This window comes from Taudactylus pleione, unplaced genomic scaffold (assembly GCF_031769625.1).
Source record: "Taudactylus pleione unplaced genomic scaffold, aTauple2 ptg000179l, whole genome shotgun sequence".
Classification (NCBI taxonomy): domain Eukaryota; kingdom Metazoa; phylum Chordata; class Amphibia; order Anura; family Myobatrachidae; genus Taudactylus; species Taudactylus pleione.
This window is the reverse complement of record NW_028284581.1, coordinates 26,259,019-26,281,058: the sequence shown is the minus strand read 5'-3', so window position 1 is coordinate 26,281,058 and position 22,040 is coordinate 26,259,019. Positions and strand designations below refer to the sequence as shown.

Genomic DNA, 22,040 nt, shown 5'->3' with positions numbered 1-22,040 from the left:
CTAGTCTGCAAATGTAACAGTCTCAGGCACGTATTCAATATGTTTCGCACCCGCGAAACTTTTTCGCCTGGTGGACTTTTAGCCTACATCGCGTGTGCGAAAACTTTACTCGCGCGTCCCCGCGATTCCCCGTATTCAATATGAAAGTACGCGAAAACGGCACCCAGCGATACTTGAACAGGCGGAAATTACTCTCCAAAATGGGGTAATCAGCATGGCACCCCCCAAAAGATGCAATGACATGGGGGAATCACTATGGATACCCCCGAATTGGCCCGCTGAAGGTATTTGGTGTTTTTAAATGGTCTCAATAGGCGCTGTTTTCCGTATTTGCTTAAGTGGTGAAGAATAGCATTTTTTTTTATGGTGAAGATTACTAGTCCCAGAAAATTTAGGGTACCTGAAAAATGGGGGGGGGGGGGGGGACAGCATATTTTAAAGTTTGAAAAGTATTGTTTAAAAATATGTAAAAAATCCACCTTCCACCTGCCGCAAACACCTGCAATCAAAAAAACACCTCGGGCATATTTTGCTAGTTTTTAACTTTGTCCCCCAATTTTTTTTGTTTTCGCCCCCAAAATGAAAGTAATTTTTTTTGGGTGTTCTTAAGTCTTTAAGATTTTTTTGCTGCAGTTTACCTTTGGAGGACTGTCTTAAGGCTGCACAGGGGTTCCAGCAACGTTGCACCCCAAAACCCCAATTCTGCACTTTTTTCCGCCTATTTATAAGCGAAACTTTTTCGCCTATTACATTGCATTGACTTTCCGCCTAGGCGGAAAGGCTTTAAAACTGAATTCGGCGATACTTTTCCGCCTGGCGAAATTACATCATCTGCAAAAATCTGGATTTTTTCTTAAAAAAATCAAACAGCTAAAATCACATAAAATGGGCCTTTTTTTGTTCCTACAGTATTAATAGCCTCAATAACATTTATTTCCACTCGTTTCCAGTCAATTTTGACCACCTCACAATATTGATTTTTTTTCCATCTAGTTATAGGGCCAAAAGGTTGCATCCAGCTTGCTGGCTCAAAACTGATTAATATAATTATTAATAGAGTTGAGGACTGTGCAAAGAATGGTTGGGATACCCTTGAGGATAGAAGAATTGATAGTTGGGGCAGCCCCTGGCTGTAAAATTGATAATAAATTAATTAAAAAACAATTCATTGGGTGCAGCCCCAAGCTGAATAATAAAAAGAAATTCATTGGTACAGCCCCAGGCTGTAAAATTGATAAATTAATTTAAAAATAAATCATTGGTTCCTAAACCAACCATAACATTAATTTAAAATGTCAGACAGCAATGCCTAAACCAGCACATAATAGAAAGGAAAAATGTGCAAGATGGAATAGTCCTTGGGCTTTCCCACCCACCCTTACATTGTATACGAAACAGGACAGTTTAACAAACCAATCATTTCAGCGACAAGGACTGCCAATTGTGCTTCAAATGATTGGTTTGTTTGGACCCCCATAAAACAAGCTGCCAATATGATATGGACATGGAAATGAAAATTATCCCATACACAAACTGGCTAGTTGTCGTCGTCCTCGTCATCCCCATCAGTGTGTACATCCACTTCTCCACACAATATTAATTTGTCCCCGCTGGAATCCACCATAGTCGCCTCTGTAATTTATTCATGTAATTGTTGGTAGAGATCTTCCTCGTGGAATTTGTAATTAATTTTAATGAACATCATCTTTAACCTCCAACGCCGATCACTGACAAGGTTGCCAGCTGCACTGAAAACTCTTTCGGAGTACACACTGGAGGGTGGGCAACTTAACTAATGCAAAGCCAGTTTTTGTATGGGACTCCAAATTGCCTCTTTTTCCTGCCAGTACTGAAAGGGACTGTCTGACATGCCTATTAGGATGTTATCTCTGAAATAGTCCTCTACCATTCTGTGAATGGAGACCTTATCACACACAGAAGACATGTCACTAGTAGACAGTTCTCTCAGGCCCGACCAGATGTCATTTTTTGGTGAACGATCTGCATGACCAGCAGGCATTCTCCAGCTGATGAGGGGAATGACCTGATTCAAGCTGGCAGCGTCTGAACTAACCTCACGTGTGGCAAGTTCAAAGGGTTTGAGAACCGTGCACAACACGGAAATTATTCTCCACTGTGCGTGAGTAAGGTGCATTCCACCTCTACGACCTATGTCATAGTCCGTTGTATAGGCCTGGATGGCCTTTTGCTGTTCCTCCATCTGCTGAAGCATATAGGAGGGTAGAATTCCACCGAGTTACTACCTCTTGCTTCAGCTGATGGAAGGGAAAATTTAACAGTACCTGCTGGTGATGCAATCTTCGACAAGCGGTCGCTGAATGTCTAAAATGTCTGGATATTTTGCGGGACACAGAGCATCTCCTGCACGACCGTGTCAGTTTTTAAAAAATGCTGCACCAACAAATTAATTGTGTGAGAAAAACATGGGACATGTTGGAATTCGCCCACATGTAATGCTCTCACAATATTGGTGGCATGGTCCGAAATAACAAATCCCGAGGAGAGTCCAAGTGGGGTAAGCCACTTAGCAATGATTTCCCTGAGATTTTCTAAGAGGTTCTCAGCGGTATGGCTCTTAGTGAAACCAGTTATACAAAGAGTAGCCTGCCTCTGTATCAGCTGTCTTTTGGTAGATGTTGTTGCTGCTGCTGTTGTAGGCAATACACCTACCCAGTGGGCTGTCACAGTCATGTAATCCTTAGTTTGCCCTGTCCCACTTGTCCACATATCCGAGGTCAAGTGGACAGTGGGTACAACGGCATTTCTGAGGACATTAATAAGGTTTTTTTTTAATATCCTTGTACAGACTTGGAATTGCTGGCCTAGCGAAGTGTAATCTAGAAGCGATCTGGTAGCAAGGACACAGGACCTTAATTAACTGTTGAAAACCCACTGCAGTAATGGCGGACACTGGACACACATCTAATACCAGCATAGTTGTTATGCTGTCAGTAATCTGCTGTGCAAATAGGTGATTGCTGTCATACTTGTTTGCCCTTGCAAACGATTGACAGTTAATTGTTTTTTGGAGGATACGCTACAAGTCCTTCTGGTCCCCTTTGGGATGAAGATCCACTGACATCAACAGCAGCAGCAACAGGCGTAGTCATCAAGGATCCTTCTGAGGAATCAAGGATAGGAGTCAATCATGCTTCGAATACCAACATTGGATGCAGCAGGACTACTCCCGATGACTAATGAGGATGTTGATGATACAGATGTTGGGTGTTTGAGATCAAAGGCGCTTGGAGCTCACAGAGAGCGAGCAGGTAGGTGACACTGGACTTGTTACATTTTGAGTTTTGGAACTTGGCGACGTACACTTTGATATTTGATGAATGCGCTCCAAGTGACGTAACAAGGAGGAGGTTCCTAGGTGGTTTAGTTCCCTCCCTCTACTCACTCTTGATTAGCAATGGCCACATATGGCTTGACAACTGTTGTCCGGATTGGGGTGGAAATAATTCCACACGTGAGAAGTGGATTTTTTTTGTCTTTTGTCCCGGCATGACAACAATGGGCTTTGGCTTTTTCAATCCATGGGCAACAGCTGTTGCCTTACTTACACAAAGGACATCTTCATCATCAACATCTTCATCATCAATATCCTCATCATCCTTAGCACCTTCAACTACCAAAATATCCTCCTCCTCCATGTGCAATTCCACAGAAGCTTCCTCGATGGCTAAGTCTGCAAGATGTTGACTGCCCTTCCCCACATTTACAGAGGGCACACAAATGTTGGAACTTGGAGGATCCACCAGTATACTAGTATTTCTGTCTGGCTCACACATGGCACATGGACACACTTGAACTGTCCTCGGGGATTTGATTTCGATTTCTCAGGGCACACAGTTGTGTTTTCCGAAGGGCTATCAGAATCAGCAGTCTTCCTATAGATAGGCCAAGGCCTTATCCTTTCCATGCCACTTTGTGTAGTGAATGGCATATTTCCAATTTTGTGTTTATCTAAAGGCAAATTTCCTTAAAATGTTTTTTTCTTAACTTCAGTAGTATCTTTACCATATCGATGGCGTGACTTAAGCCCTGGGGCTTGGGCCTTCATAGAGGATGAGGAAGTTGACGGCCTTGCACTGCTGGCGGTAGCTACAACATGTGGTTCTTGGCCTTGCTCTCCTGGCATGTGACAGCCCTCCATATTTTCTGCGGTTTTGAAGCAGTGTCACAAGCACCAATAGTGTAGCCAAGGTGTGGTTGCAAAATTCACACACGTGCAGTCATGCACACACACAAAGTTATTAGACAAAAAAAGACAATTGATTAAAAAAGCCTAACACGTACAGACACACCAGCCCAGGACACAGCAGATAGCCCAGATGGATCAGCAACAGCCCAGATGGACACAACAGACAGCACAGTGACAGCACCAGCCCAGCCAGAATAGATGAACACCAGCCCAGGACACAGCAGACAGCACCAGCACCTCTCCCAGCCCTACACTACCCACCCTCCCTGTTCAGTCTCCACAGCCGGAGTGAAATGGCGTCCGTCGCGTGGTCCCTTATATACTACATTGATCATAGAGACGAAAGCTTGCAAACCACGAGATTTCAGACTCTATAGTTTTGCCTCGGTTTTGAGATCAGAGTCAGGCGGGAAAAATCGAGCCTGCTTGGATCCGACACGGATCTGCTAAATTCGGGTGGGCTCGGATCTCTGAAATCCGAACCCGCTCATCTCTATATAAAATATATTTCTCTTTCATCTGGGCTGGGGAACACTGGACCATAGGTTGTAGGTGGGAAGGCGTGGATTTGGCACTAACACTGAAATCTATAACTCCTCCCCTATGCAACCCCTGACTTCAGTGTAAGTTTAGTGCCTGTGGAGAGAGGCATGTTTTTTCAGGGCTGCTCTGGTTTAGCTTAGGGATTTTTTCCTTTATTTGTAATATTTACTATAGGTACTGTGCGCTGCTTATAGCAGCACATAGCTGGAGTGTTAAGCGGCGGTGAAAGCTGCATCTAAGGTGGGGATGTCGCTGAGCGCTTCCCCCATTCCACACACTCTGGTCTCTGAAGAGACCCTCTGGGACCGGAGATAGCGCGCTGCTGTTACCTGGTAGAGGTGCAGGCAGTCAGCCTGGTCCTGGATGGCAGGCGCCATCTTGCCGGCGGCTCCTGTGGGGAGAACGCCGACAACCACCGACCGCAGGTGAGACCTACAGCAACACCACACTGGACATGCTGTTCTTGGAAACTATGCAGTGTTGGGCCTGGTTAGTACAGTACTTGTATGGGAGACCACCTGGGAATACCAGGTGCTGTAGGTAAATGTGGGTCAGTCCAAGTGCTTTCCCTACTGAGGGGAGTAACACTTGATGGAAGGAGCAGTGAGGTTCGCTTCAGTATGACGGGGGGGGAGGAGCCATGGCTGCTGGTTCCCCCCACTCTCCATTGGCAAAATGCAGGCTCCCAGGAAGTCTTATCACAGCTTTTTATAGGACACAAGCCTGAACAGCTTGGAGAGAGTACAAAGCAAGCTCCTTTCCCTCTGCAGCATACAGCTAAGTAGTTTTCAGTATTATTGTAATCTGTTCTTGTGCCTGCTTGGAGTGTTTGCAAATTCATTGCCACTTGTTATATTTTTTGTATTTTGTTTAAAAAGAAAAAAAAAAAAAAGCTTTTTTCGGGCAGACTGCTGCGGCAGGGCAGCGCAGGAAGGGAGGTGCGCTAATGACGGACAAAAAGTCCACAAAGGGCCAGAACCCCACTGTGGCTATATTTTTTTACATGTGCCCAGTGTCAGGCTAATTTGCTGTGTGGACAACTGGACGAAGGGGCTTTGTGTATGGACTGTCAGCTGGGGTCCACGTGTACGCATCCAGATTGGGGAGCCACTCCGCATGGGCTCAGGCTATGAGCCGTTCACTCTCTGACCTGGTGACGTTGCTCCACTGTAGAGAGGAATTAGCCCAAGCAGCACCAGCGCCTGTTTGGCCCTCTCCGCCTGCTGTTGAAGGGGGTAGTTACCAGGGTCCTGATCCTCCTTGGGTCCGTACCATGAGCGCTCGGCGATAGGGATCGACAAAGTGTCGGCCTTTATGGAACGCTTCTTTGAGGAGTCTAAACTACGCACTACGCATAAGCGTCCTCCTCCATCCAGTGTCTTGTTGGGAGTCAGATCCCAAGGGGAAGGAAGAAGAGGAGGAGGGGAACTCCAAGAGGAGGTTCTGCCCGACAACGAAGGTTCAGACTGTGTCAAGTCAGGGTGCAGAGGACCTTATTATGGCAGAACAACAGTCTTTGGACTGTCTAGACCTTGATGCCTCAGCTAGGGCGGAAGGGCCGTTTAAGTGGCGGCGTAAGAGGGTCGTTTGTTTCCCAGTGTCTCAGGATCTTTCAGATCTGGTAGAGGAAGCCTGGAAGACCCCAGATTAAAAGTATGCTACTCCTCGTAAGTTTGCAGCCCTTTATCCCTTTTCACAGGAGCAGGTCGCTAAGTGGGAGCTGCCTCCAAGAGTGGATGCGGCTGTGGCTCGTTTTGCAAAGCACACGGCTCTGCCGGTCCAAGGAGCGGCCTCCTTTAAGGATCCGCTGGACAAAAAAATTGGAGGGATGCCTTAGAAGTGTTTTTATGGGCGCCAAAATGGTTATTAGCCCATTATTGGCATCTGCTTGGGTCTCTCGAGCCATGGAGTAGTGGGCTGACAAATTAATGGCAGGCCTTGCCAGTGACTCATCCAGAGAGGACTTACTGGTACTGGTAGAACAGATACCTGCGGCTGCAGAATAGGCGTGTGAGGCCACACAATATGGAGCGCAGATTTCCCCTAGAGTCTCAGCCACGGCAGTAGCGGCACGCAGAGCACTCTGGCTTTGCGCCTGTGAGGCGGACACCGAATCTAAACGTGCTTTAGAGTCTCTGCCTTTTTGTGGAGGCATCCTGTTCGGCTCAGAGCTTGATACTATTATATCCCAGGCGACAGGTGGAAAGAGCACTTTTCTGCCTCTGGTGCCCCAGAAGCTAAAGGGCTCACATTTCAGAGTCTTCCATTCTTCCTTTCGAGGAGGGGGAACGATTACAGGTCAGGGGTCCCAAGGACACACTTTTCCCAGGGGTTCTGCCCCCCGGGGTAGATTCTCCGTCACATTCAGGCGCCAGGGCATCTGGGAAGCAGAGTACCTGACAGGATCTCAGCCAATCCAGTCTCAGGGAAGGTAGGGGGCTGTCTCCTTTTCTGAGACAGGTGGGTAGCTTTGGGAATAGATACCTGGGTAAGGGGCATTGTCTTCCGAGGTTATGTGATCAACCTAAGGGGGCAGCCGCCACAAAGTTTCTTCGCTACAGCATTACCCAGGGAGACGGAGAAGAGACGGGCCTTAAACCAGGCTATCAGTTCCCTCTGGAATCTGAACTATAACCCCTTCTCAACAGTGTCTCAACAGGAACAGGGCTTTTACTCCAACCTGTTCCTAGTCCAGAAACCCAACGGCACTTATCGGCCGATTTTGAATCTATGAGCCTTGAATGCAAGGCTGTGGGTGGATCGGTTTTGCATGGAGTCGCTCTGATCAGTGATCCAGGATGTCGGCAAACGAGTTTCTGGCATCTATCGACATCAGAGATGCATATCTCCACATACCGATTTGGGCAGGGCATCAGTCTTTACTCAGGTTCACAGTCGGAAGAGCCCATTACCAGTTCCAGGCTCTGCCGTTCGGTTTGGCTACAGCTCAGCGAGTCTTCACAAAGATCATGGCAGCAATGGCAAGCTTACTGCATTCCGAGGGTATAACGGTGATTCCCTATTTGGACGATTTGCTAATAAAGGCGGATTCCGCTGCCCAACTTCAGCTCCACCTGGATCACACTGTGCAGGTGTTACAGCATCATGGGTGGATACTGAATCTCGAGAAGAGTCACCTCAGGACGTGCCAACGTCTGACGTTTTTGGGGGTGATCTTCTATACAGAACTGGAAAGGGGTTGCTTGCCCGAGCCCAAAGCCTGGGCCCTTCAGGACTTAGTCAGGAAAGTGCTGTCTGCCCCTCGGCCATCTGTTTGGCTGGGCATGAGGTTACTAGACACGATGGTCTCTACCTTCGAGACCATCCAGTATGGCCGCTTCCATTCACGGATTCTCCAGTGGGAGATTCTCCGGAATTGGACGGGCCGCTAAGACGCCCTTTCTTCTCAGTTGCTGGTTCTGTCAGAGAGCACTAGTCAGTCACTTCGCTGGTGGCTGATTACCGATCACCTTCTCCAGAGTCAGTCCCTGGTGACTCCCAACTGGATTATTGTCACCACAGACGCAAGTATCAGAGGTTGGGGAGCGGTGACAGTGAACCTCCAGGGGACCTGGTCGTCATCAGAGATAGGTTTCCCAATAAATATGCTGGAGATCCGGGCCATTTATCGGGCACTGCGCAGGGCTCAGGCACTCTTGGCGGGCCAACCAGTGAAGATCCAATCAGGCAACGCCATGGCAGTGGCATATGTAAACTAACAGGGCAGAACCAAGAGCGCACTTGCCATGGCAGAGGTTAGTCTCATTCTCTCTTGGGTGGAGACGTTCCCCCCCGGCAATTTCAGCAGTCTTCATTCCGGGGTGGAGAATTGGGAGGCAGACTACCACAGCAGGACTACGTTCCTGCCAGGGGAGTAGTCTCTCCACCCAGAGGTTTTCCAACAGCTAGTCCAGAGATGGTGGATGCCGGAGGCGGAACTGATGGCGTCTCGCCACATTTGCAAGGACCTTGGTTTTGTGCAAGTTCCATGAGATCCTTTGGCATTTGTAGTGGATGCCATAACAGTTCCCTGGAACTTCCGTCTGGCCTACTTTCTTCCTCCAATTCCCATGTTACCAAGAGTACACAGTCGAGCAGGTTTCAGTCATCCTAGTGGCTGCAAACTGGCCGCGCCGGTCGTGCTTCGCCGTGGTTCTCAGGCTAGCCGCAGGGGCCGGGTTGGAGTCTGCCTCTGCAGCCAGATCTTCTGCTACAGGGTCATTCTGTCATGAGGGCCTACCTCAGATGGCTTTAATGGCCTGGTTGTTGAGACCGGGCTCTTGCAGGCCAGGGGTTTTTCCCCCTTCAGTCATCAGGAGCATGGAAGCAGGTTTCCGTGCAGAACTACCAGAGGGTTTGGAAAACCTATGTTGTGTGGTGTGAGCAGCGGGGAGTACATACTGCCCAGTTCCTCCTGCCAAGGTTTTTAGCATTTCTGCAGAGCGCTTATGACTTCAATCTTTGAAATCCGTGGACTTTCGGTTCGTAATGTGGAAAGTGTTTTTTTCTAATGGCCATTGCCTCGGCTCAGCGGGTCTCTGAGTTGGGGGCCTTGTCCTGCAAACCACCTTTTCTTGTTTCCCATGACGATAGGGTTGTGCTCAGGACGGTTCCTTCTTTTCAACCGAAAGTGGTTTCATCTTTCCACTTAAACCAGGCGATTGAAGATGAGAAAACAGGAAAAACAGAGTCCTCAGGGGACCAGGACAATCTATCACTGTTGGATGTTGTCCAGGCCGTATGCATTTATTTAAACAGAACTTCGATCTTACGTAAGACGGACTCTCTATTGGTTCTCTACAACGCCCACAAACGGGGCTGGCCAGCCACAAAGCAAACCATTGCAAAATGGCTCCGCTCAATGATTTCAAGGGCTTACTCAGAGGCGGGGCGCCCGGAACCAACTAGGATGTTGGCTCATTCCACTAGGCCATGGCAGTCTCCTGGGCGGCGCATCACGGGGCCTCGGCTGAACAAGTTTGTCGCACAGCTACCTGGTCCTCTGTCCACACGTTTGTGCGGTTCTACAGGTTTCATGTTTTTGCCTCCGGGAACGTCCATTTTGGGCGTACAGTTCTTCGGTCGAGCAATCTGAGCATTCCCTCCCATGGGGGCGGCTTTTGAATATCCCATGGTCCAGTGTTCCCCAGGCCAGACGAAAGAGAAAATAGTATTTTTGGGTACTTGCCGTTGAATCCTTCTCTCTGAGTCAGGCTGGGGGACACTGCGGCCCTCATTCAGAGGCGCACGCAAGAGCGAGCGCTCGTTCTGAATGAGGGCGGCCGCTTCTATTTTTTAAGTGCGGCCTCCTGGTCACTAGCTAAGCTGTGGGTTACCACCCACAGCTTAGTGACTGACCAGGGTGATGGTCGCTCGTCGGGGCTTGCGACGAGACCCTATGGTTGGGTCTCAGCAACCGCAAGCCCCAGGGAGCTTCCTGCACTGATCGAGCAGGAAGCTCCCCACAGACATCACTGCTGATGTCAGCGCGGCCGCCCACAAAACGGCAGGCGTTCCTTACAAAACGGGCCGAGCTGTCAATCAACATCGACAGCCGGCCATTTTATAGTGAGCTCCGGAGCGAGAGAGTTTCTCTCTCGCTCCGGGGTTTGCGCACACGCAGTGTGTGTAAAATCAAACATAGACTTACGTGTAGTAGCCAGTTTGTAATTTACTACATCAAATGCCTTTGTGGACTATGGGCCTCATTCAGACCCACTCGCAAGCGGCTGTCCGCTCGCAAGTGGGTCGATGGTGTGCACTGCGCATGCGCACGACGGAGGGAGCTCCGTCGTGCGCATGCGCCAGACGCGACGAGCGAAGGACTTTCCTTCGCTCGTTGTGTCTGATCAAAGGGGGCGTGCTGTCGATGTTGATTGACAGCACGCCCTTTGGTGGGCGTGCCGGGGGCGTGCCTGCCAGACGGAGGCATTCCCAAGGGAACGCCTACCGTCTGAAACCGGCCCCACTGACATCACTAGTGATGTCAGTGGGAGTGATTTTGGCTCTGATAGAGCCAAAATCACTCCAGGGCTTGTGGTCGAAAACCCCGACCACAGGCTTCTGGTCGCACTGGCGATGGTCGCGATGGTCAAGACCATCGCGACCATCATCCTGCACGCTCGTATGTGCTGTGGGTGGTGACCCACAGCTATACGAGCGTCCAGGAGGACGCTCCATTTTTATGGAGGACGGCCCTCATTCAGAGTGAGCGCTCTGCTCAGAGCGTCCGGCTCTGAATGAGGGCCTATATTACATAGGCAAAACTACAAGACAATTTAAAAAGAGAGAATGGCTCTGCATAGAAGCGCCATACGTTTGGCTCTAGAAGGAAGGACCACGGAGCAGCCAGTGGCCAGACACTTCAAGGAGTTTGGCCATAATTTATCCTCTCTCAAATACAAGATGATTGATCAAATTCCACCTGACATCAAAGGAGGAGATCGTGCCAGAAACCTGTTACAAAGGGAGGCCCATTGGATTCATGATTTAAATACAATCAGAACTTTCGGCCTGAATGAGAATCTATCATTGACTTGTTTTCTGTAATTCTATTTTCCCTTATTAGTCACACTTTAACCTTAGAGATTTTTTCTCGTATATTTGATCTTTACAGTATGTAGTCTTAGATCTTCTTTATATACCTAGGATAATTTCTGCTAGCCCTTTTTGCGATATTTAATGGCTTAGTAGGTGTTAGATTTTTCTATTTTTTATACGAAGTGTTCTCCTGCTCTTTCTCTGTTTACTTGGTTGTTCCTGTCTTTTAATGTTGGTGTTCATTATACGATGTTTTTTTTGTTGTTGTTAGTCTGTGTTGCCTGGCAACCTCGAATCCGGCGTCTGCCGTCAGACCCACTGAGATACGGCGCGGTGGATGACGTCAGCATTGCAGTCCGGACACGAGGGAGCCATGATCAGTCACGGTGGAGGGAGTCTTTCACTGATATTTAAGGTAAGAAGTTTGCATTATTTCTGTGTTCCTGACGAAAAATTTGAAGTAAATTTGAAACGTTGAATGAGCAAGAGGCTGGGAATCCAGTCTTATTTTTTTCTTATACACAGAGTGCCGCCCATATCTATTTGTTTGTGCTTTTGATATCCATTTGGGGAAGGCACCCAGGACTTTTCTATCATACACAGCGGGAGTGCCGAGCGTTTTTGGGAGGCTATATTATTTATTTTATATATATATGTATGTATATATATATATATATATATATATATATATATATACACACACACACAGCTCAAAAAAATAAAGGGAAGACTAGAATAACACATCCTAGATCTGAATGAATTAAATATTCTTATTAAATACTTTGTTCTTTACATAGTTGAATGTGCTGACAACAAAATCACACAAAAATTATCATTGGAAATCAAATTTATTAACCCATGGAGGTCTGGTTTTGGAGCCACACTCAAAATTAAAGTGGAAAAACACACTACAGGCTACTCCAACTTTGATGTAATGTCTTTAAAACAAGTCAAACTGAGGCTCAGTTGTGTGTGTAGCCTCCACGTGCCTGTATGACCTCCCTACAACGCCTGGGCATGCTCCTGATGAGGTGGTGGATAGACTCCTGAGGGATCTCCTCCCAGACCTGGACTAAAGCATCAGCCAACTCCTGGACAGTCTGTGGTGCAATGTGGTGTTGGTGGATGGAGCAAGACATGACGTCCCAGATGTGCTCAATTGGATTCAGGTCTGGGGAACGGGCGGGCCAGTCCATAGCATAAATGCCTTCGTCTTGCAGGAACTGCTCACACACTCGAGCCACATGAGGTCTAGCATTGTCTTGCATTTGGAGGAACCCAGGGCCAAACGCACCAGCATATGGTCTCACAAGAGGTCTGAGGATCTCATCTCGGTACCTAATGGCAGTAAGGCTACCTCTAGCGAGCACATGGAGGGCTGTGCAGCCCCCCAAAGAAATGCCACCCCACACCATTACTGACCCACTGCCAAACCGGTCATGCTGGAGGATGTTGCAGGCAGCAGAACGTTCCCCTTGACGTCTCCAGACTCTGTCACATGTGCTCAGTGTGAACCTGCTTTCATCTGTGAAGAGCACAGGGCGCCAGTGGCGAATCTGCCAATCTTGGTGTTGTCTGGCAAATGCCAAACGTCCTGCACGGTGTTGGGCTGTAAGCACAACCCCCACCTGTGGACGTCGGGCCCTCATACCACCCTCATGGAGTCTGTTTCTGACTGTTTGAGCAGACATATGCACATTTGTGGCCTGCTGGAGGTAATTTTGCAGGGCTCTGGCAGTGCTCCTCCTGTTCCTCCTTGCACAAAGGCGGAGGTAGCGGTCCTGCTGCTGGGTTGTTGACCTCCTACGGCCTCCTCCACGTCTCCTGATGTACTGGCCTGTCTCTTGGTAGCGCCTCCATGCTCTGGACACTACGCTGACAGACACAGCAAATCTTCTTGCCACAGCTCCCATTGATGTGCCATCCAGGATGAGTTGCACTACCTGAGCCACTTGTGTGGGTTGTAGACTCGGTCTCATGCTACCACTAGAGTGAAAGCACCGCCAGCATTCAAAAGTGACCAAACATCAGCCAAAAAGCATAGGAACTGAGAAGTGGTCTGTGGTCACTACCTGCAGAACCACTCCTTTATTGGGGGTGTCTTGCTAATTGCCTATAATTTCCAGCTGTTGTCTATTCCATTTGCACAACAGCATGTGAAATTGATTGTCAATCAATGTTGCTTCCTAAGTGGACAGTTTGATTTCACAGAAGTGTGAATGACTTGGAGTTACATTATGTTGTTTAAGTGTTCCCTGTATTTCTTCGACCAGTGTGTGTGTGTGTGTGTATAATAAATATATATATATATATATATATATATATATATATATATAGCGTTCCCGCTAGGCTGCCTTCTGGAGGGCAAAAAGCACCCTGCCCTCACAGGCTGCGGGTGCATTCTTGACCCGCGGGATGCAGTGTCCCGCGGGTGGAGAAATGTACGGTGACCCGGTCACCGCCAGAGAATAGACGCTGGGCGCATGCGCCCGGCATCTATTCTCCCTGTTTGCAGCGCTTGGGGGCTGCCCGGCATGTCCGTAAGTGCCGGGCACGCCCCCAAGTATGATGAAAAAGGGGACGCATCTTATAGACACACCCCCTTTTATGGCCACGCCCCCTTTTCACCCGCGCGCACAAAGTTGCCCTCTCTAGCTCTGGCACCCTGCCTGCCGCCGGAGCTAGAGTGAACACATATATATATATATATATATATATATATATCTCCACGCTGATTATATCTGCAAGTACACAGCCTCAGTGAATGCTATTCTGCTAATTACCAACTTTGGGCTATAGTTCTTCTGCCATTCAATGTACAGTATATACTGTGTTGGATTCTGTGTTGCTGTTACACCTGCAAGTCTTGCTGTTGCGGATAATTGTAGCTGTCTGTTAATTCACCCGTTTGCTATCCAGACAATCTGTCCTGCAATTAACCCTGTTGATACTGGTTCTGAATCTACTCCAGCCAATATCCTACGATCACCCTTGTATTATATAAGCCCCTACTGCTTGAGCTTAACACTGCCAGCCGCCCAAGTACCGGCGAGTGTATTCAACTCTATGGGAACAACGGGTTGTTGTTATAGGCAGAAGATCTCAGTAAGAGGCTCTAGGGGACTTATACATATGCAGGGGTGTTTCATAACAAAAAGAAGCACACTTAGCAGTCAGTTGGCATAAAAAGGGAATGTGGAGCGATCGGTTGGCATAAATGCACAGCAGTCTGATGGTATAAAAAGGGGAATATGTAGTCATCTCATGACATTAAAAAGGGAAATTAAAAGCAGTTTGAGGACATAAAAGGTTGATGTGGAGGGATCTGACCACATAAATGAAGCACATGGAGCAGTCTAATGGCATAAAGTGGCATGTGGAAAGTGCCTAATGACATATTTCGTGTGTGGCCCCAGTGGTGTCAACCATGTGTGTGGTGTCACCTGGTGCAGTAGTGTGTAGACTTCGCGCATGCCAAGCGTGCACATGTCCACAAAGCCACTCCCCCTGGTTGTTCTCATCATGTGTGCATGACTCTGGGAGCTGCTGGGAAGCCACTAGCCTCTCCTGGCACAGTAAATGACATGCACATGCTCGGTGACACCATTCGAGGGGTGACGCCTAAATAGCAAAGATATTTTGGTGCCACCCCCTCAAATGGTGTCATCTGGTGCTACACACGGCCCAAACCCCTCTAATGACACCACTATGTGGTAGTCTAAGGTTTATTAAAACTTACCACATAGCACCACCTGAAGTAATTGCCCATTCCCTGCTTTAAAGGATATTCTCATATTGATGAACTAGTGATATATACAGTGGAATTTTAAGGGATATTTTAGTTACACTGGACTATTTTGTTGCGACTATAGTTGGTTCAAAATGATGCCTATTTATCCTATTTCCCTGTACACCACAACTTTGTGCCCTCCCAATCCATCCTATGAAAAGTACCCCCACCCCTCCCCCATTCTTGTCCAGAACGTCAATTTGATGCAATATTTTGCAAGTTAAAAGTCGGCCTCTTCGGGCATGAAATGGTCTCCTCTCCCAGGAAGGAGTGTTTGCCTGGCATAACTTTTAATTAGTTTACTTAGCTTTTTTTTTTTGTTGTTTGAGGCCATAACCTTATAACCTCTACACATATGATAATCTTGTAGGTATTCTGTATGGCTCTGCTGTCATCTACTGGCAGAACTTTTGCAATTCATGATCAGGGCGAAAAGGAGTAATAAACATGTAATAAACAATAAATTACTACATAATAAACAATTCTTAGAACACATTAATCACGTGTGGATGTGCATTTATTTGTTCTCTACCATCATTAGGAAAATGTATGCTACACATGTACACAAAGTATCACAGGAACAGTAATGTGTACTGCAGCCAGAGGCGTATCTATAATGGGTGCAGTGTGTGCAGGGCACACGGGCCCCTGGGTCCAGGATGGGCCTGCACCACACACCCTGCATCCATATTATTTTAAACTCACCTGTCCGTGGTCCCACGTCCGGTGTCAGTGCTGCTCAGAATACCGGAAAAAGCCCGCCGCAGCCAGTTTTCTGCCGTTCTGCGCATGCGCAGTAGACTCCGGGCACACTCTAGTGCCCGGAATCTACTAATGCTCCGGTGGCTGGCCAGCAGCGGATATGGTCATTTGCAAACAATGATGAACATGAGTTTCTTGGTGCCAACTGTTTATTCATGTAAATTTGTCCCTTAGAATGCATCTTATTCTCAAAGTGATGCGAATAGGATGCACAAGCAGCTTCTGTTGATTAAAATGATATGTGGCATGCCTATATTCTGTGTGCGACTGCGGTTACATCTAAATGTGAAATGTTACAGTGTTAAATCCGCTGACACTGTAACATAGCATTTCGCATGCAGCTATAACCAAAGTCGAACACAGAATTTAGGCATGCCGCATATCATTTTAATCAGCGTCATTTGTTGAAAAATAATAATTTGTCGTGAATAAAATGTATACGTTTTAATTACCATGACTGAATACTGAATTCATTTTAAAATCATCTCACTGTATCCTACCTCAGCAACATAATTCTAGTCAATTCCATGGCTATAACTAGATTCTATAAAATTTATTTTTTTTCTATCTTATATTTATAATGAATGTTATGTAGACACATAAATACAATAGAAAAGTTCCCAAACAGCTAATACAGCTATTACTAATGTCAGTGGTTAATGTGTTACCTGCAAATAAAACAGTTGCAGAATTAACCCATTGACCAGTGGGGGGCGGGGGGTGGAACAAGCCATTACGAAAATTAGATGCTGACTCTTCCAGTCTTGGCAAGTGTGTACCAAGCCCTGAAGCGATCATAAACACAGGCACTTATATAAACAATTACATTAATTGAATTTCAAAGGACAAAAGGTTACCTCAACGATGCAGCAACTTAAATGAGATTCTACACGACGCTGCAAGGCCAAACCCTGGATTTATTTCTCATATTGCGGTTTGTTTGAACATGCTATTTTTACTTTTTTGCCAAAGACTCTACACGTGACCAGAACGAAAAAAATAATATAAAAAAATAATATAAAAAGAAAACATTACTATGCTGACTTGCCTGACATAACTAGTGAAAGGAGTAGTAATAGCAAAAAATTAGAGAGTTATGATATAACATACCTCAGTTAACTCTTTTTCTTCGAGGTCCATAGGGTCCACAGGATATACCTTGGGGTATGTAGTAAGAATGATCCATTGCACCAAACAGCTTATAGCTTTGAAGCTTCCAGCATGCCCTGGTTCTCTTCCCTATTTACCCCGCCCTCAGCCACAGACATTCAGTTTGTAAACAAGCCTAACAGCAAGAGACGATAAGTGGAGAAGGAAGTACATCGCACACAAGAAACACTCAACATATGAAGAGGGATTCAGTGATACGAAAAAGCAGAAAGAACAGATCCCAACTGAGGCCAGGTGCGTCAGAGTGGGTGCCCTGTGGACCTCGAAGAAAAAGAGCTAACTGAGGTATGTTATATCATAACTCTAATTTTCTTCTTCAGGGTCCACAGGATCTACCTTACGGATGTCCTAAAGCAGTTCTCTTAAGAGTGGGGACGCTCCTGCGCAGAGAGGAGAATCCGCCACCGAAAGGAAGCATCCTGGGAGGCAAAATTATCAAATGCATAGAATTTGATAAAAGTATTGGCAGAAGACCAAGTGGCTGCCTTGCACAGCTGTTCAGCCGAGGCGCCATGTCTAACCGCCCACGAGGGTCCCACAGACAGGGTAGAATGTGCTTTCACCTTGTTTGGGACATGGAGACCAGCCTGTGAATAGACCTGACAAATAGTCGTACGCAGCCAGCTAGCCAAAGTCTGCTTGTTTGCTGGCCAGCCTAGTTTGTGAAACCCATACAACATAAAGAGTGAATCTGTTTTCCTGATGGAGTTGGTACGATCCACATAAATATGAAGGGCTCGAACCACATCCAGGGCAGTTTTACCTGTAGACAGGTCTGAAGACAAAAGCCGGAACTACAATCTCCTCTTTTATATGGAAGCGGGAAACCACCTCTGGAAGATAACCCGCCTTAGTACGGAGGACAGCTCTATATTGAGGAAAAATCAAATATGGAGAGCATGGGCATAAGCCACCATGTCGAATATGGATACCATGGAGCCTAGCACCTGCATTGCCAAGTGTACTGACACTGTTTGCTTGCAGAGAAGACCGCGCACACGAGACTGTAGTGCCACAATCTTGTCTTCTGGTAGAAGAATCCTCTGTCCCAGAGAATCCAGCAGCTCCCCCAAGTGCACCATCTGCTGGTTTGGAGAAAGAGACGACTTTTTCCAATTGATTATCCAGCCGTGCTCTTGTAAACAGAAAATGGTCATCTGCAGATGACCCTGCAACATCTCCTGAGATTGTGCTAATATCAGGAGGTCGTCCAAATATGGCAGTATCCTGACTCCTTGTCGCTTGAGATGAGCCATCATCACTGCCATTACCTTGGTAAATACCCGAGGGGCTGTGGCCAGACCGAAGGGTAGAGGCCGATATTGGTAATGTTACTGATCTACCGCCAATCTAAGATATCATTGGTGGGATCGTGCAATCGGAACATGCAGATATGCATCCTGTATGTCAAGGGAGACCATGAAATCTCCAGGCTCCATCGCCAGCATAATTGACCGTAGGGTTTCCATTCGGAATTTTGGCACATGGATTAATCTGTTGAGAAACTTCAGATTCAGGATAGGGCGATGCGACCTATTTGGTTTTTGAATCAAAAAAAAATTTGAATAACCCCTTCCCTGTTGCATCACAGGAACGGGAACTATGACTCCTGACTTCAGGAGGGCCCCAATAGAGTCCCGGTAGGCCAAAGCCCTGACCGGGTCTGAAGGAAGGGTTATAACCACAAACCTCTGATGGGGATGTCTCAGGAACGTGATGGCATAACCATGAGAGACCAGCTCTCAAACCCAGGCATCCGTAGTTGTCTGATACCAGGCCTGGGTGAATTGTACAAGTCGTCCTCCAACCCTGAGACTCCCCAGGGGGAGGCCCGCCCCATCAGACAGTAGACTGACTATCTGGCCTGGAAGCCGTATGTTTGTTTGACCAAGATCTCTTGGGCTGACATGTCTTGCGGCCATGACTCTGTCTAGAGGAAGACTTACCTTTTGCACTACTCTGTGGGCGAAAGGACTGAGCTGCCGACTGCCTAAATTTAGGGGTAGTCATAGATGACAATTCAGCTGACTTTGGTGTTGCCAGAGAAGTCATTATGTCATCCAGTTCTAGTCCAAACAGTACCTTCCCCGCAAAAGGCAAAAATTCAAGAGCCTTCTTGGACCCTGCATCCGCCTTCCAGGTTTTTAGCCAAAGGGATCTTCGAGCTGCAACCGAAGTTGCAGAGACCCTAGAAGTCAAAATACCTGCATCAATGACCGCTTCCCCCATATACACAGCTGCTTAACGCATCTGATAGAGAAAAGACTGCTGTTCTCTGGTAGCATCAGGCATAGTACCTACCAGAGATGTTGTCCATTCTTCCATAGCTTTCGCTACCTAGGCTACAGCCATAGCTGGTCTGGTAATAGCTCCAGATAAAAAACTTATTTGAAATCAATGTTTTCATTATCTGTAACCTCTTTTAAGGAGGATGCTGCAGGAATGGGTAACGTAGCGCTCCTAATCAATCTTGTGACATGAGCATCTATCGTTCTTCCCATTTGTTACACTCACCAACTGCAAATGGGAATCGAGAGGTTATATTCCTTGTAGCATGGAAATGCTTACCAGTAGTACTCCATGCCTCACACATAAGATTCGTAAGTTGCTCAAACTGAGGAAAATAATCCTTAGCCACCGCCTAAAGACCAGAGCCTTGGCTGTCAGCAGAGTCTCCTCTTCCTCTATACGGAGGACAGATCTAACCGCTCTCACCAGAGAGGGGACATCCACAAGGGACTTATGGTCTTCTTCTACTGAGTAAGACCCAGAACTCTGCGTAACAGAGTCTGAAGAGGAGTCTGGGTTGTCATGAGACAACTGATGGGAACCTATCTTATACCCCTGCTTTACCGCCACTTGTCTATCTGGCTGCTGAGGACCTATAGATGGCGACATACTTTGACTAGAGTGAGCAGTAGAATTAACCCAACATGAATTCATGGGGGCATACATATAGAAGGATGCAAATGCTGTGAACACCTCATAGCATGAGGAAATACCGTAGCCGGAGCCCGCATTTTCTGAGACTTTGTCCACTAAGTGTGACAATACCTGATACCACCCGGGTGGCTCTAGCGCTGGAGCAGATGTACCGGATCGAACAGGTAGCTGTTTACAACGGTTACTACACAATCTATCCTGGTTAACATCCTGCTCAGACAGGCCTGCCAAACAAGACACACATGATCTTAGTACTGGCAGATCATCCTTCTCACCTTTACCTTTAGACATGACAAATGTATAAATGGTGTAAGGTGCACAGTATAAATGCAATGTGACCTTATCAATGAAACACCCCACCCCTTTCAAGGGGGATGAGGAGAAACACAGTGATAGGTATATAACTGACAGTTTGGAAAACAAAAAGGCAGTACAAAAACAGCATCAAGCATTAAAGTAACATACAATGCATAAATACGCACAATTGCTATTGCAAATGGACTCTGAATCAACCAGCCTCGCAGGGGTAATGGTAGGATATAGAGGGCTATATACCAGACCAAAGGAGAGGTATACAGGGAGACAGACCAACAGCTACAGCAGTACACACACACACAAACGCTATCCGTACCGGAAGTTGCGTCTGGGTTGGGGGAGGACCGGCCGGGGGAGCGCCTATCTCCCCTAAGCTGCGATTTTGACAGCACAGGTACGCTGGCCTCATAGTAATAGACGCTCACTGGTGTGCTCTAGTGCCTCTACAACCCATCCCCGGTGACAGACGATATGGACCCGGCCGCCTTAGTGAGGACACGTCACACGAGGCCTTCACCCACAGCTGCACCCGATGAGTCTCCTACACCAGATGCCAGGATTGCCGCACACGATTCCCCATTAGGAATCGCTTACCTGTTATTTCCGTGCCTGACTGCAGTCCAGAGCTTAACAAAAGCCGCTAGCTAAGCCACGCTGAGGCCCGCCGAAAACCTCAAGGCATACAGTGGTACTGGTGTTTCGGCATCGGCGGAGGTAGTGGGAGTCGCAGTACCTGTGCCATTAATGGCGCCTGGTACTGCTAAACTCAGTAGTTCAAAAACTAAGGTAAATCATAAAAGAAAAAAAGTCTGGCACTGCCTAGGCAGTCCCGCTGTATAACAGATGCGTCTTGCAGCACACCAAACAAAAAAACTGAATGCCTGTGGCTGAGGGCGGGGTATATAGGGAGGAGGACCAGTGCATGCTGAGAGCTTCAAAGCTGTAAGCTGTTTGGTGCAATGGATCGTTCCCACTACATACCCCAAGGTAGATCCTGTGGACACTATGGACCCTGAAGAAGAAACACAATTGGGGAATTTTAACAGCCTGCAACTTTCAGGCATCGGTGAGATACCAGCCAGTATGTTCTATCTGGTAATCATTTAAAAGGCTCTGGGCAGACTCGACGGGATCCTGCCAATGCCTGAAAGATGCACGCTATTACATTTCCCCCAATGTCCGTGTTGACAGAAACTGTGCAAAACACACCAGCCATCAAAAAATTTGTAAAATGTACCTCTAAGTACGATGTAGGATGACAGTCATCACCGTAGAAATGTCAGCAAAGCCATGCAACAACCAAGGCCATGGCTACCACTGGTAATTGTGAAGCAGAGTACAAATTAAACAGACCGGTTCCTTCATTCCTTCTTTCCCTCAGTTGTCATTTACCTCTGCCCTACTCTAACCTCATCTCCCCAGCATACGGCTCCAAAATGTAGTACATTAAACTGAATAAATATTTCTAGAATTAACAAATTACTCATTTGCACTATATGCTGCACTTATGATAGCTCCGGACTTGCCGATTTTTGTTCATAAGGCTGCATACAAAGATCCTCGAGTCCAGAGCGAGATCGAGACGCTAAAGGTGCGAAGTAAGGTACAATTGCCAGCTTTTCCATGCCACTGCAACGAAAACACCCACCCTCTCGCTTAATTGAATTGACACATAAGATTGAAGTATGGCAACAGAGTTCTCTCATCTCTTTGTCTATTTGCAAATACCCAGTCTTGTTTACTATAGTA

The 22,040-nt window shown here is 47.1% G+C and overlaps 1 protein-coding gene across 2 annotated transcripts in view; it reads right to left on the bottom strand.

Annotated features, from left to right (window-relative positions):
- Positions 1-22,040, bottom strand: part of FBXO15 (F-box protein 15) — a 161,552-nt gene that overhangs the window by 113,097 nt on the left and 26,415 nt on the right. The gene's annotated exons all lie outside the window — the stretch shown is intronic.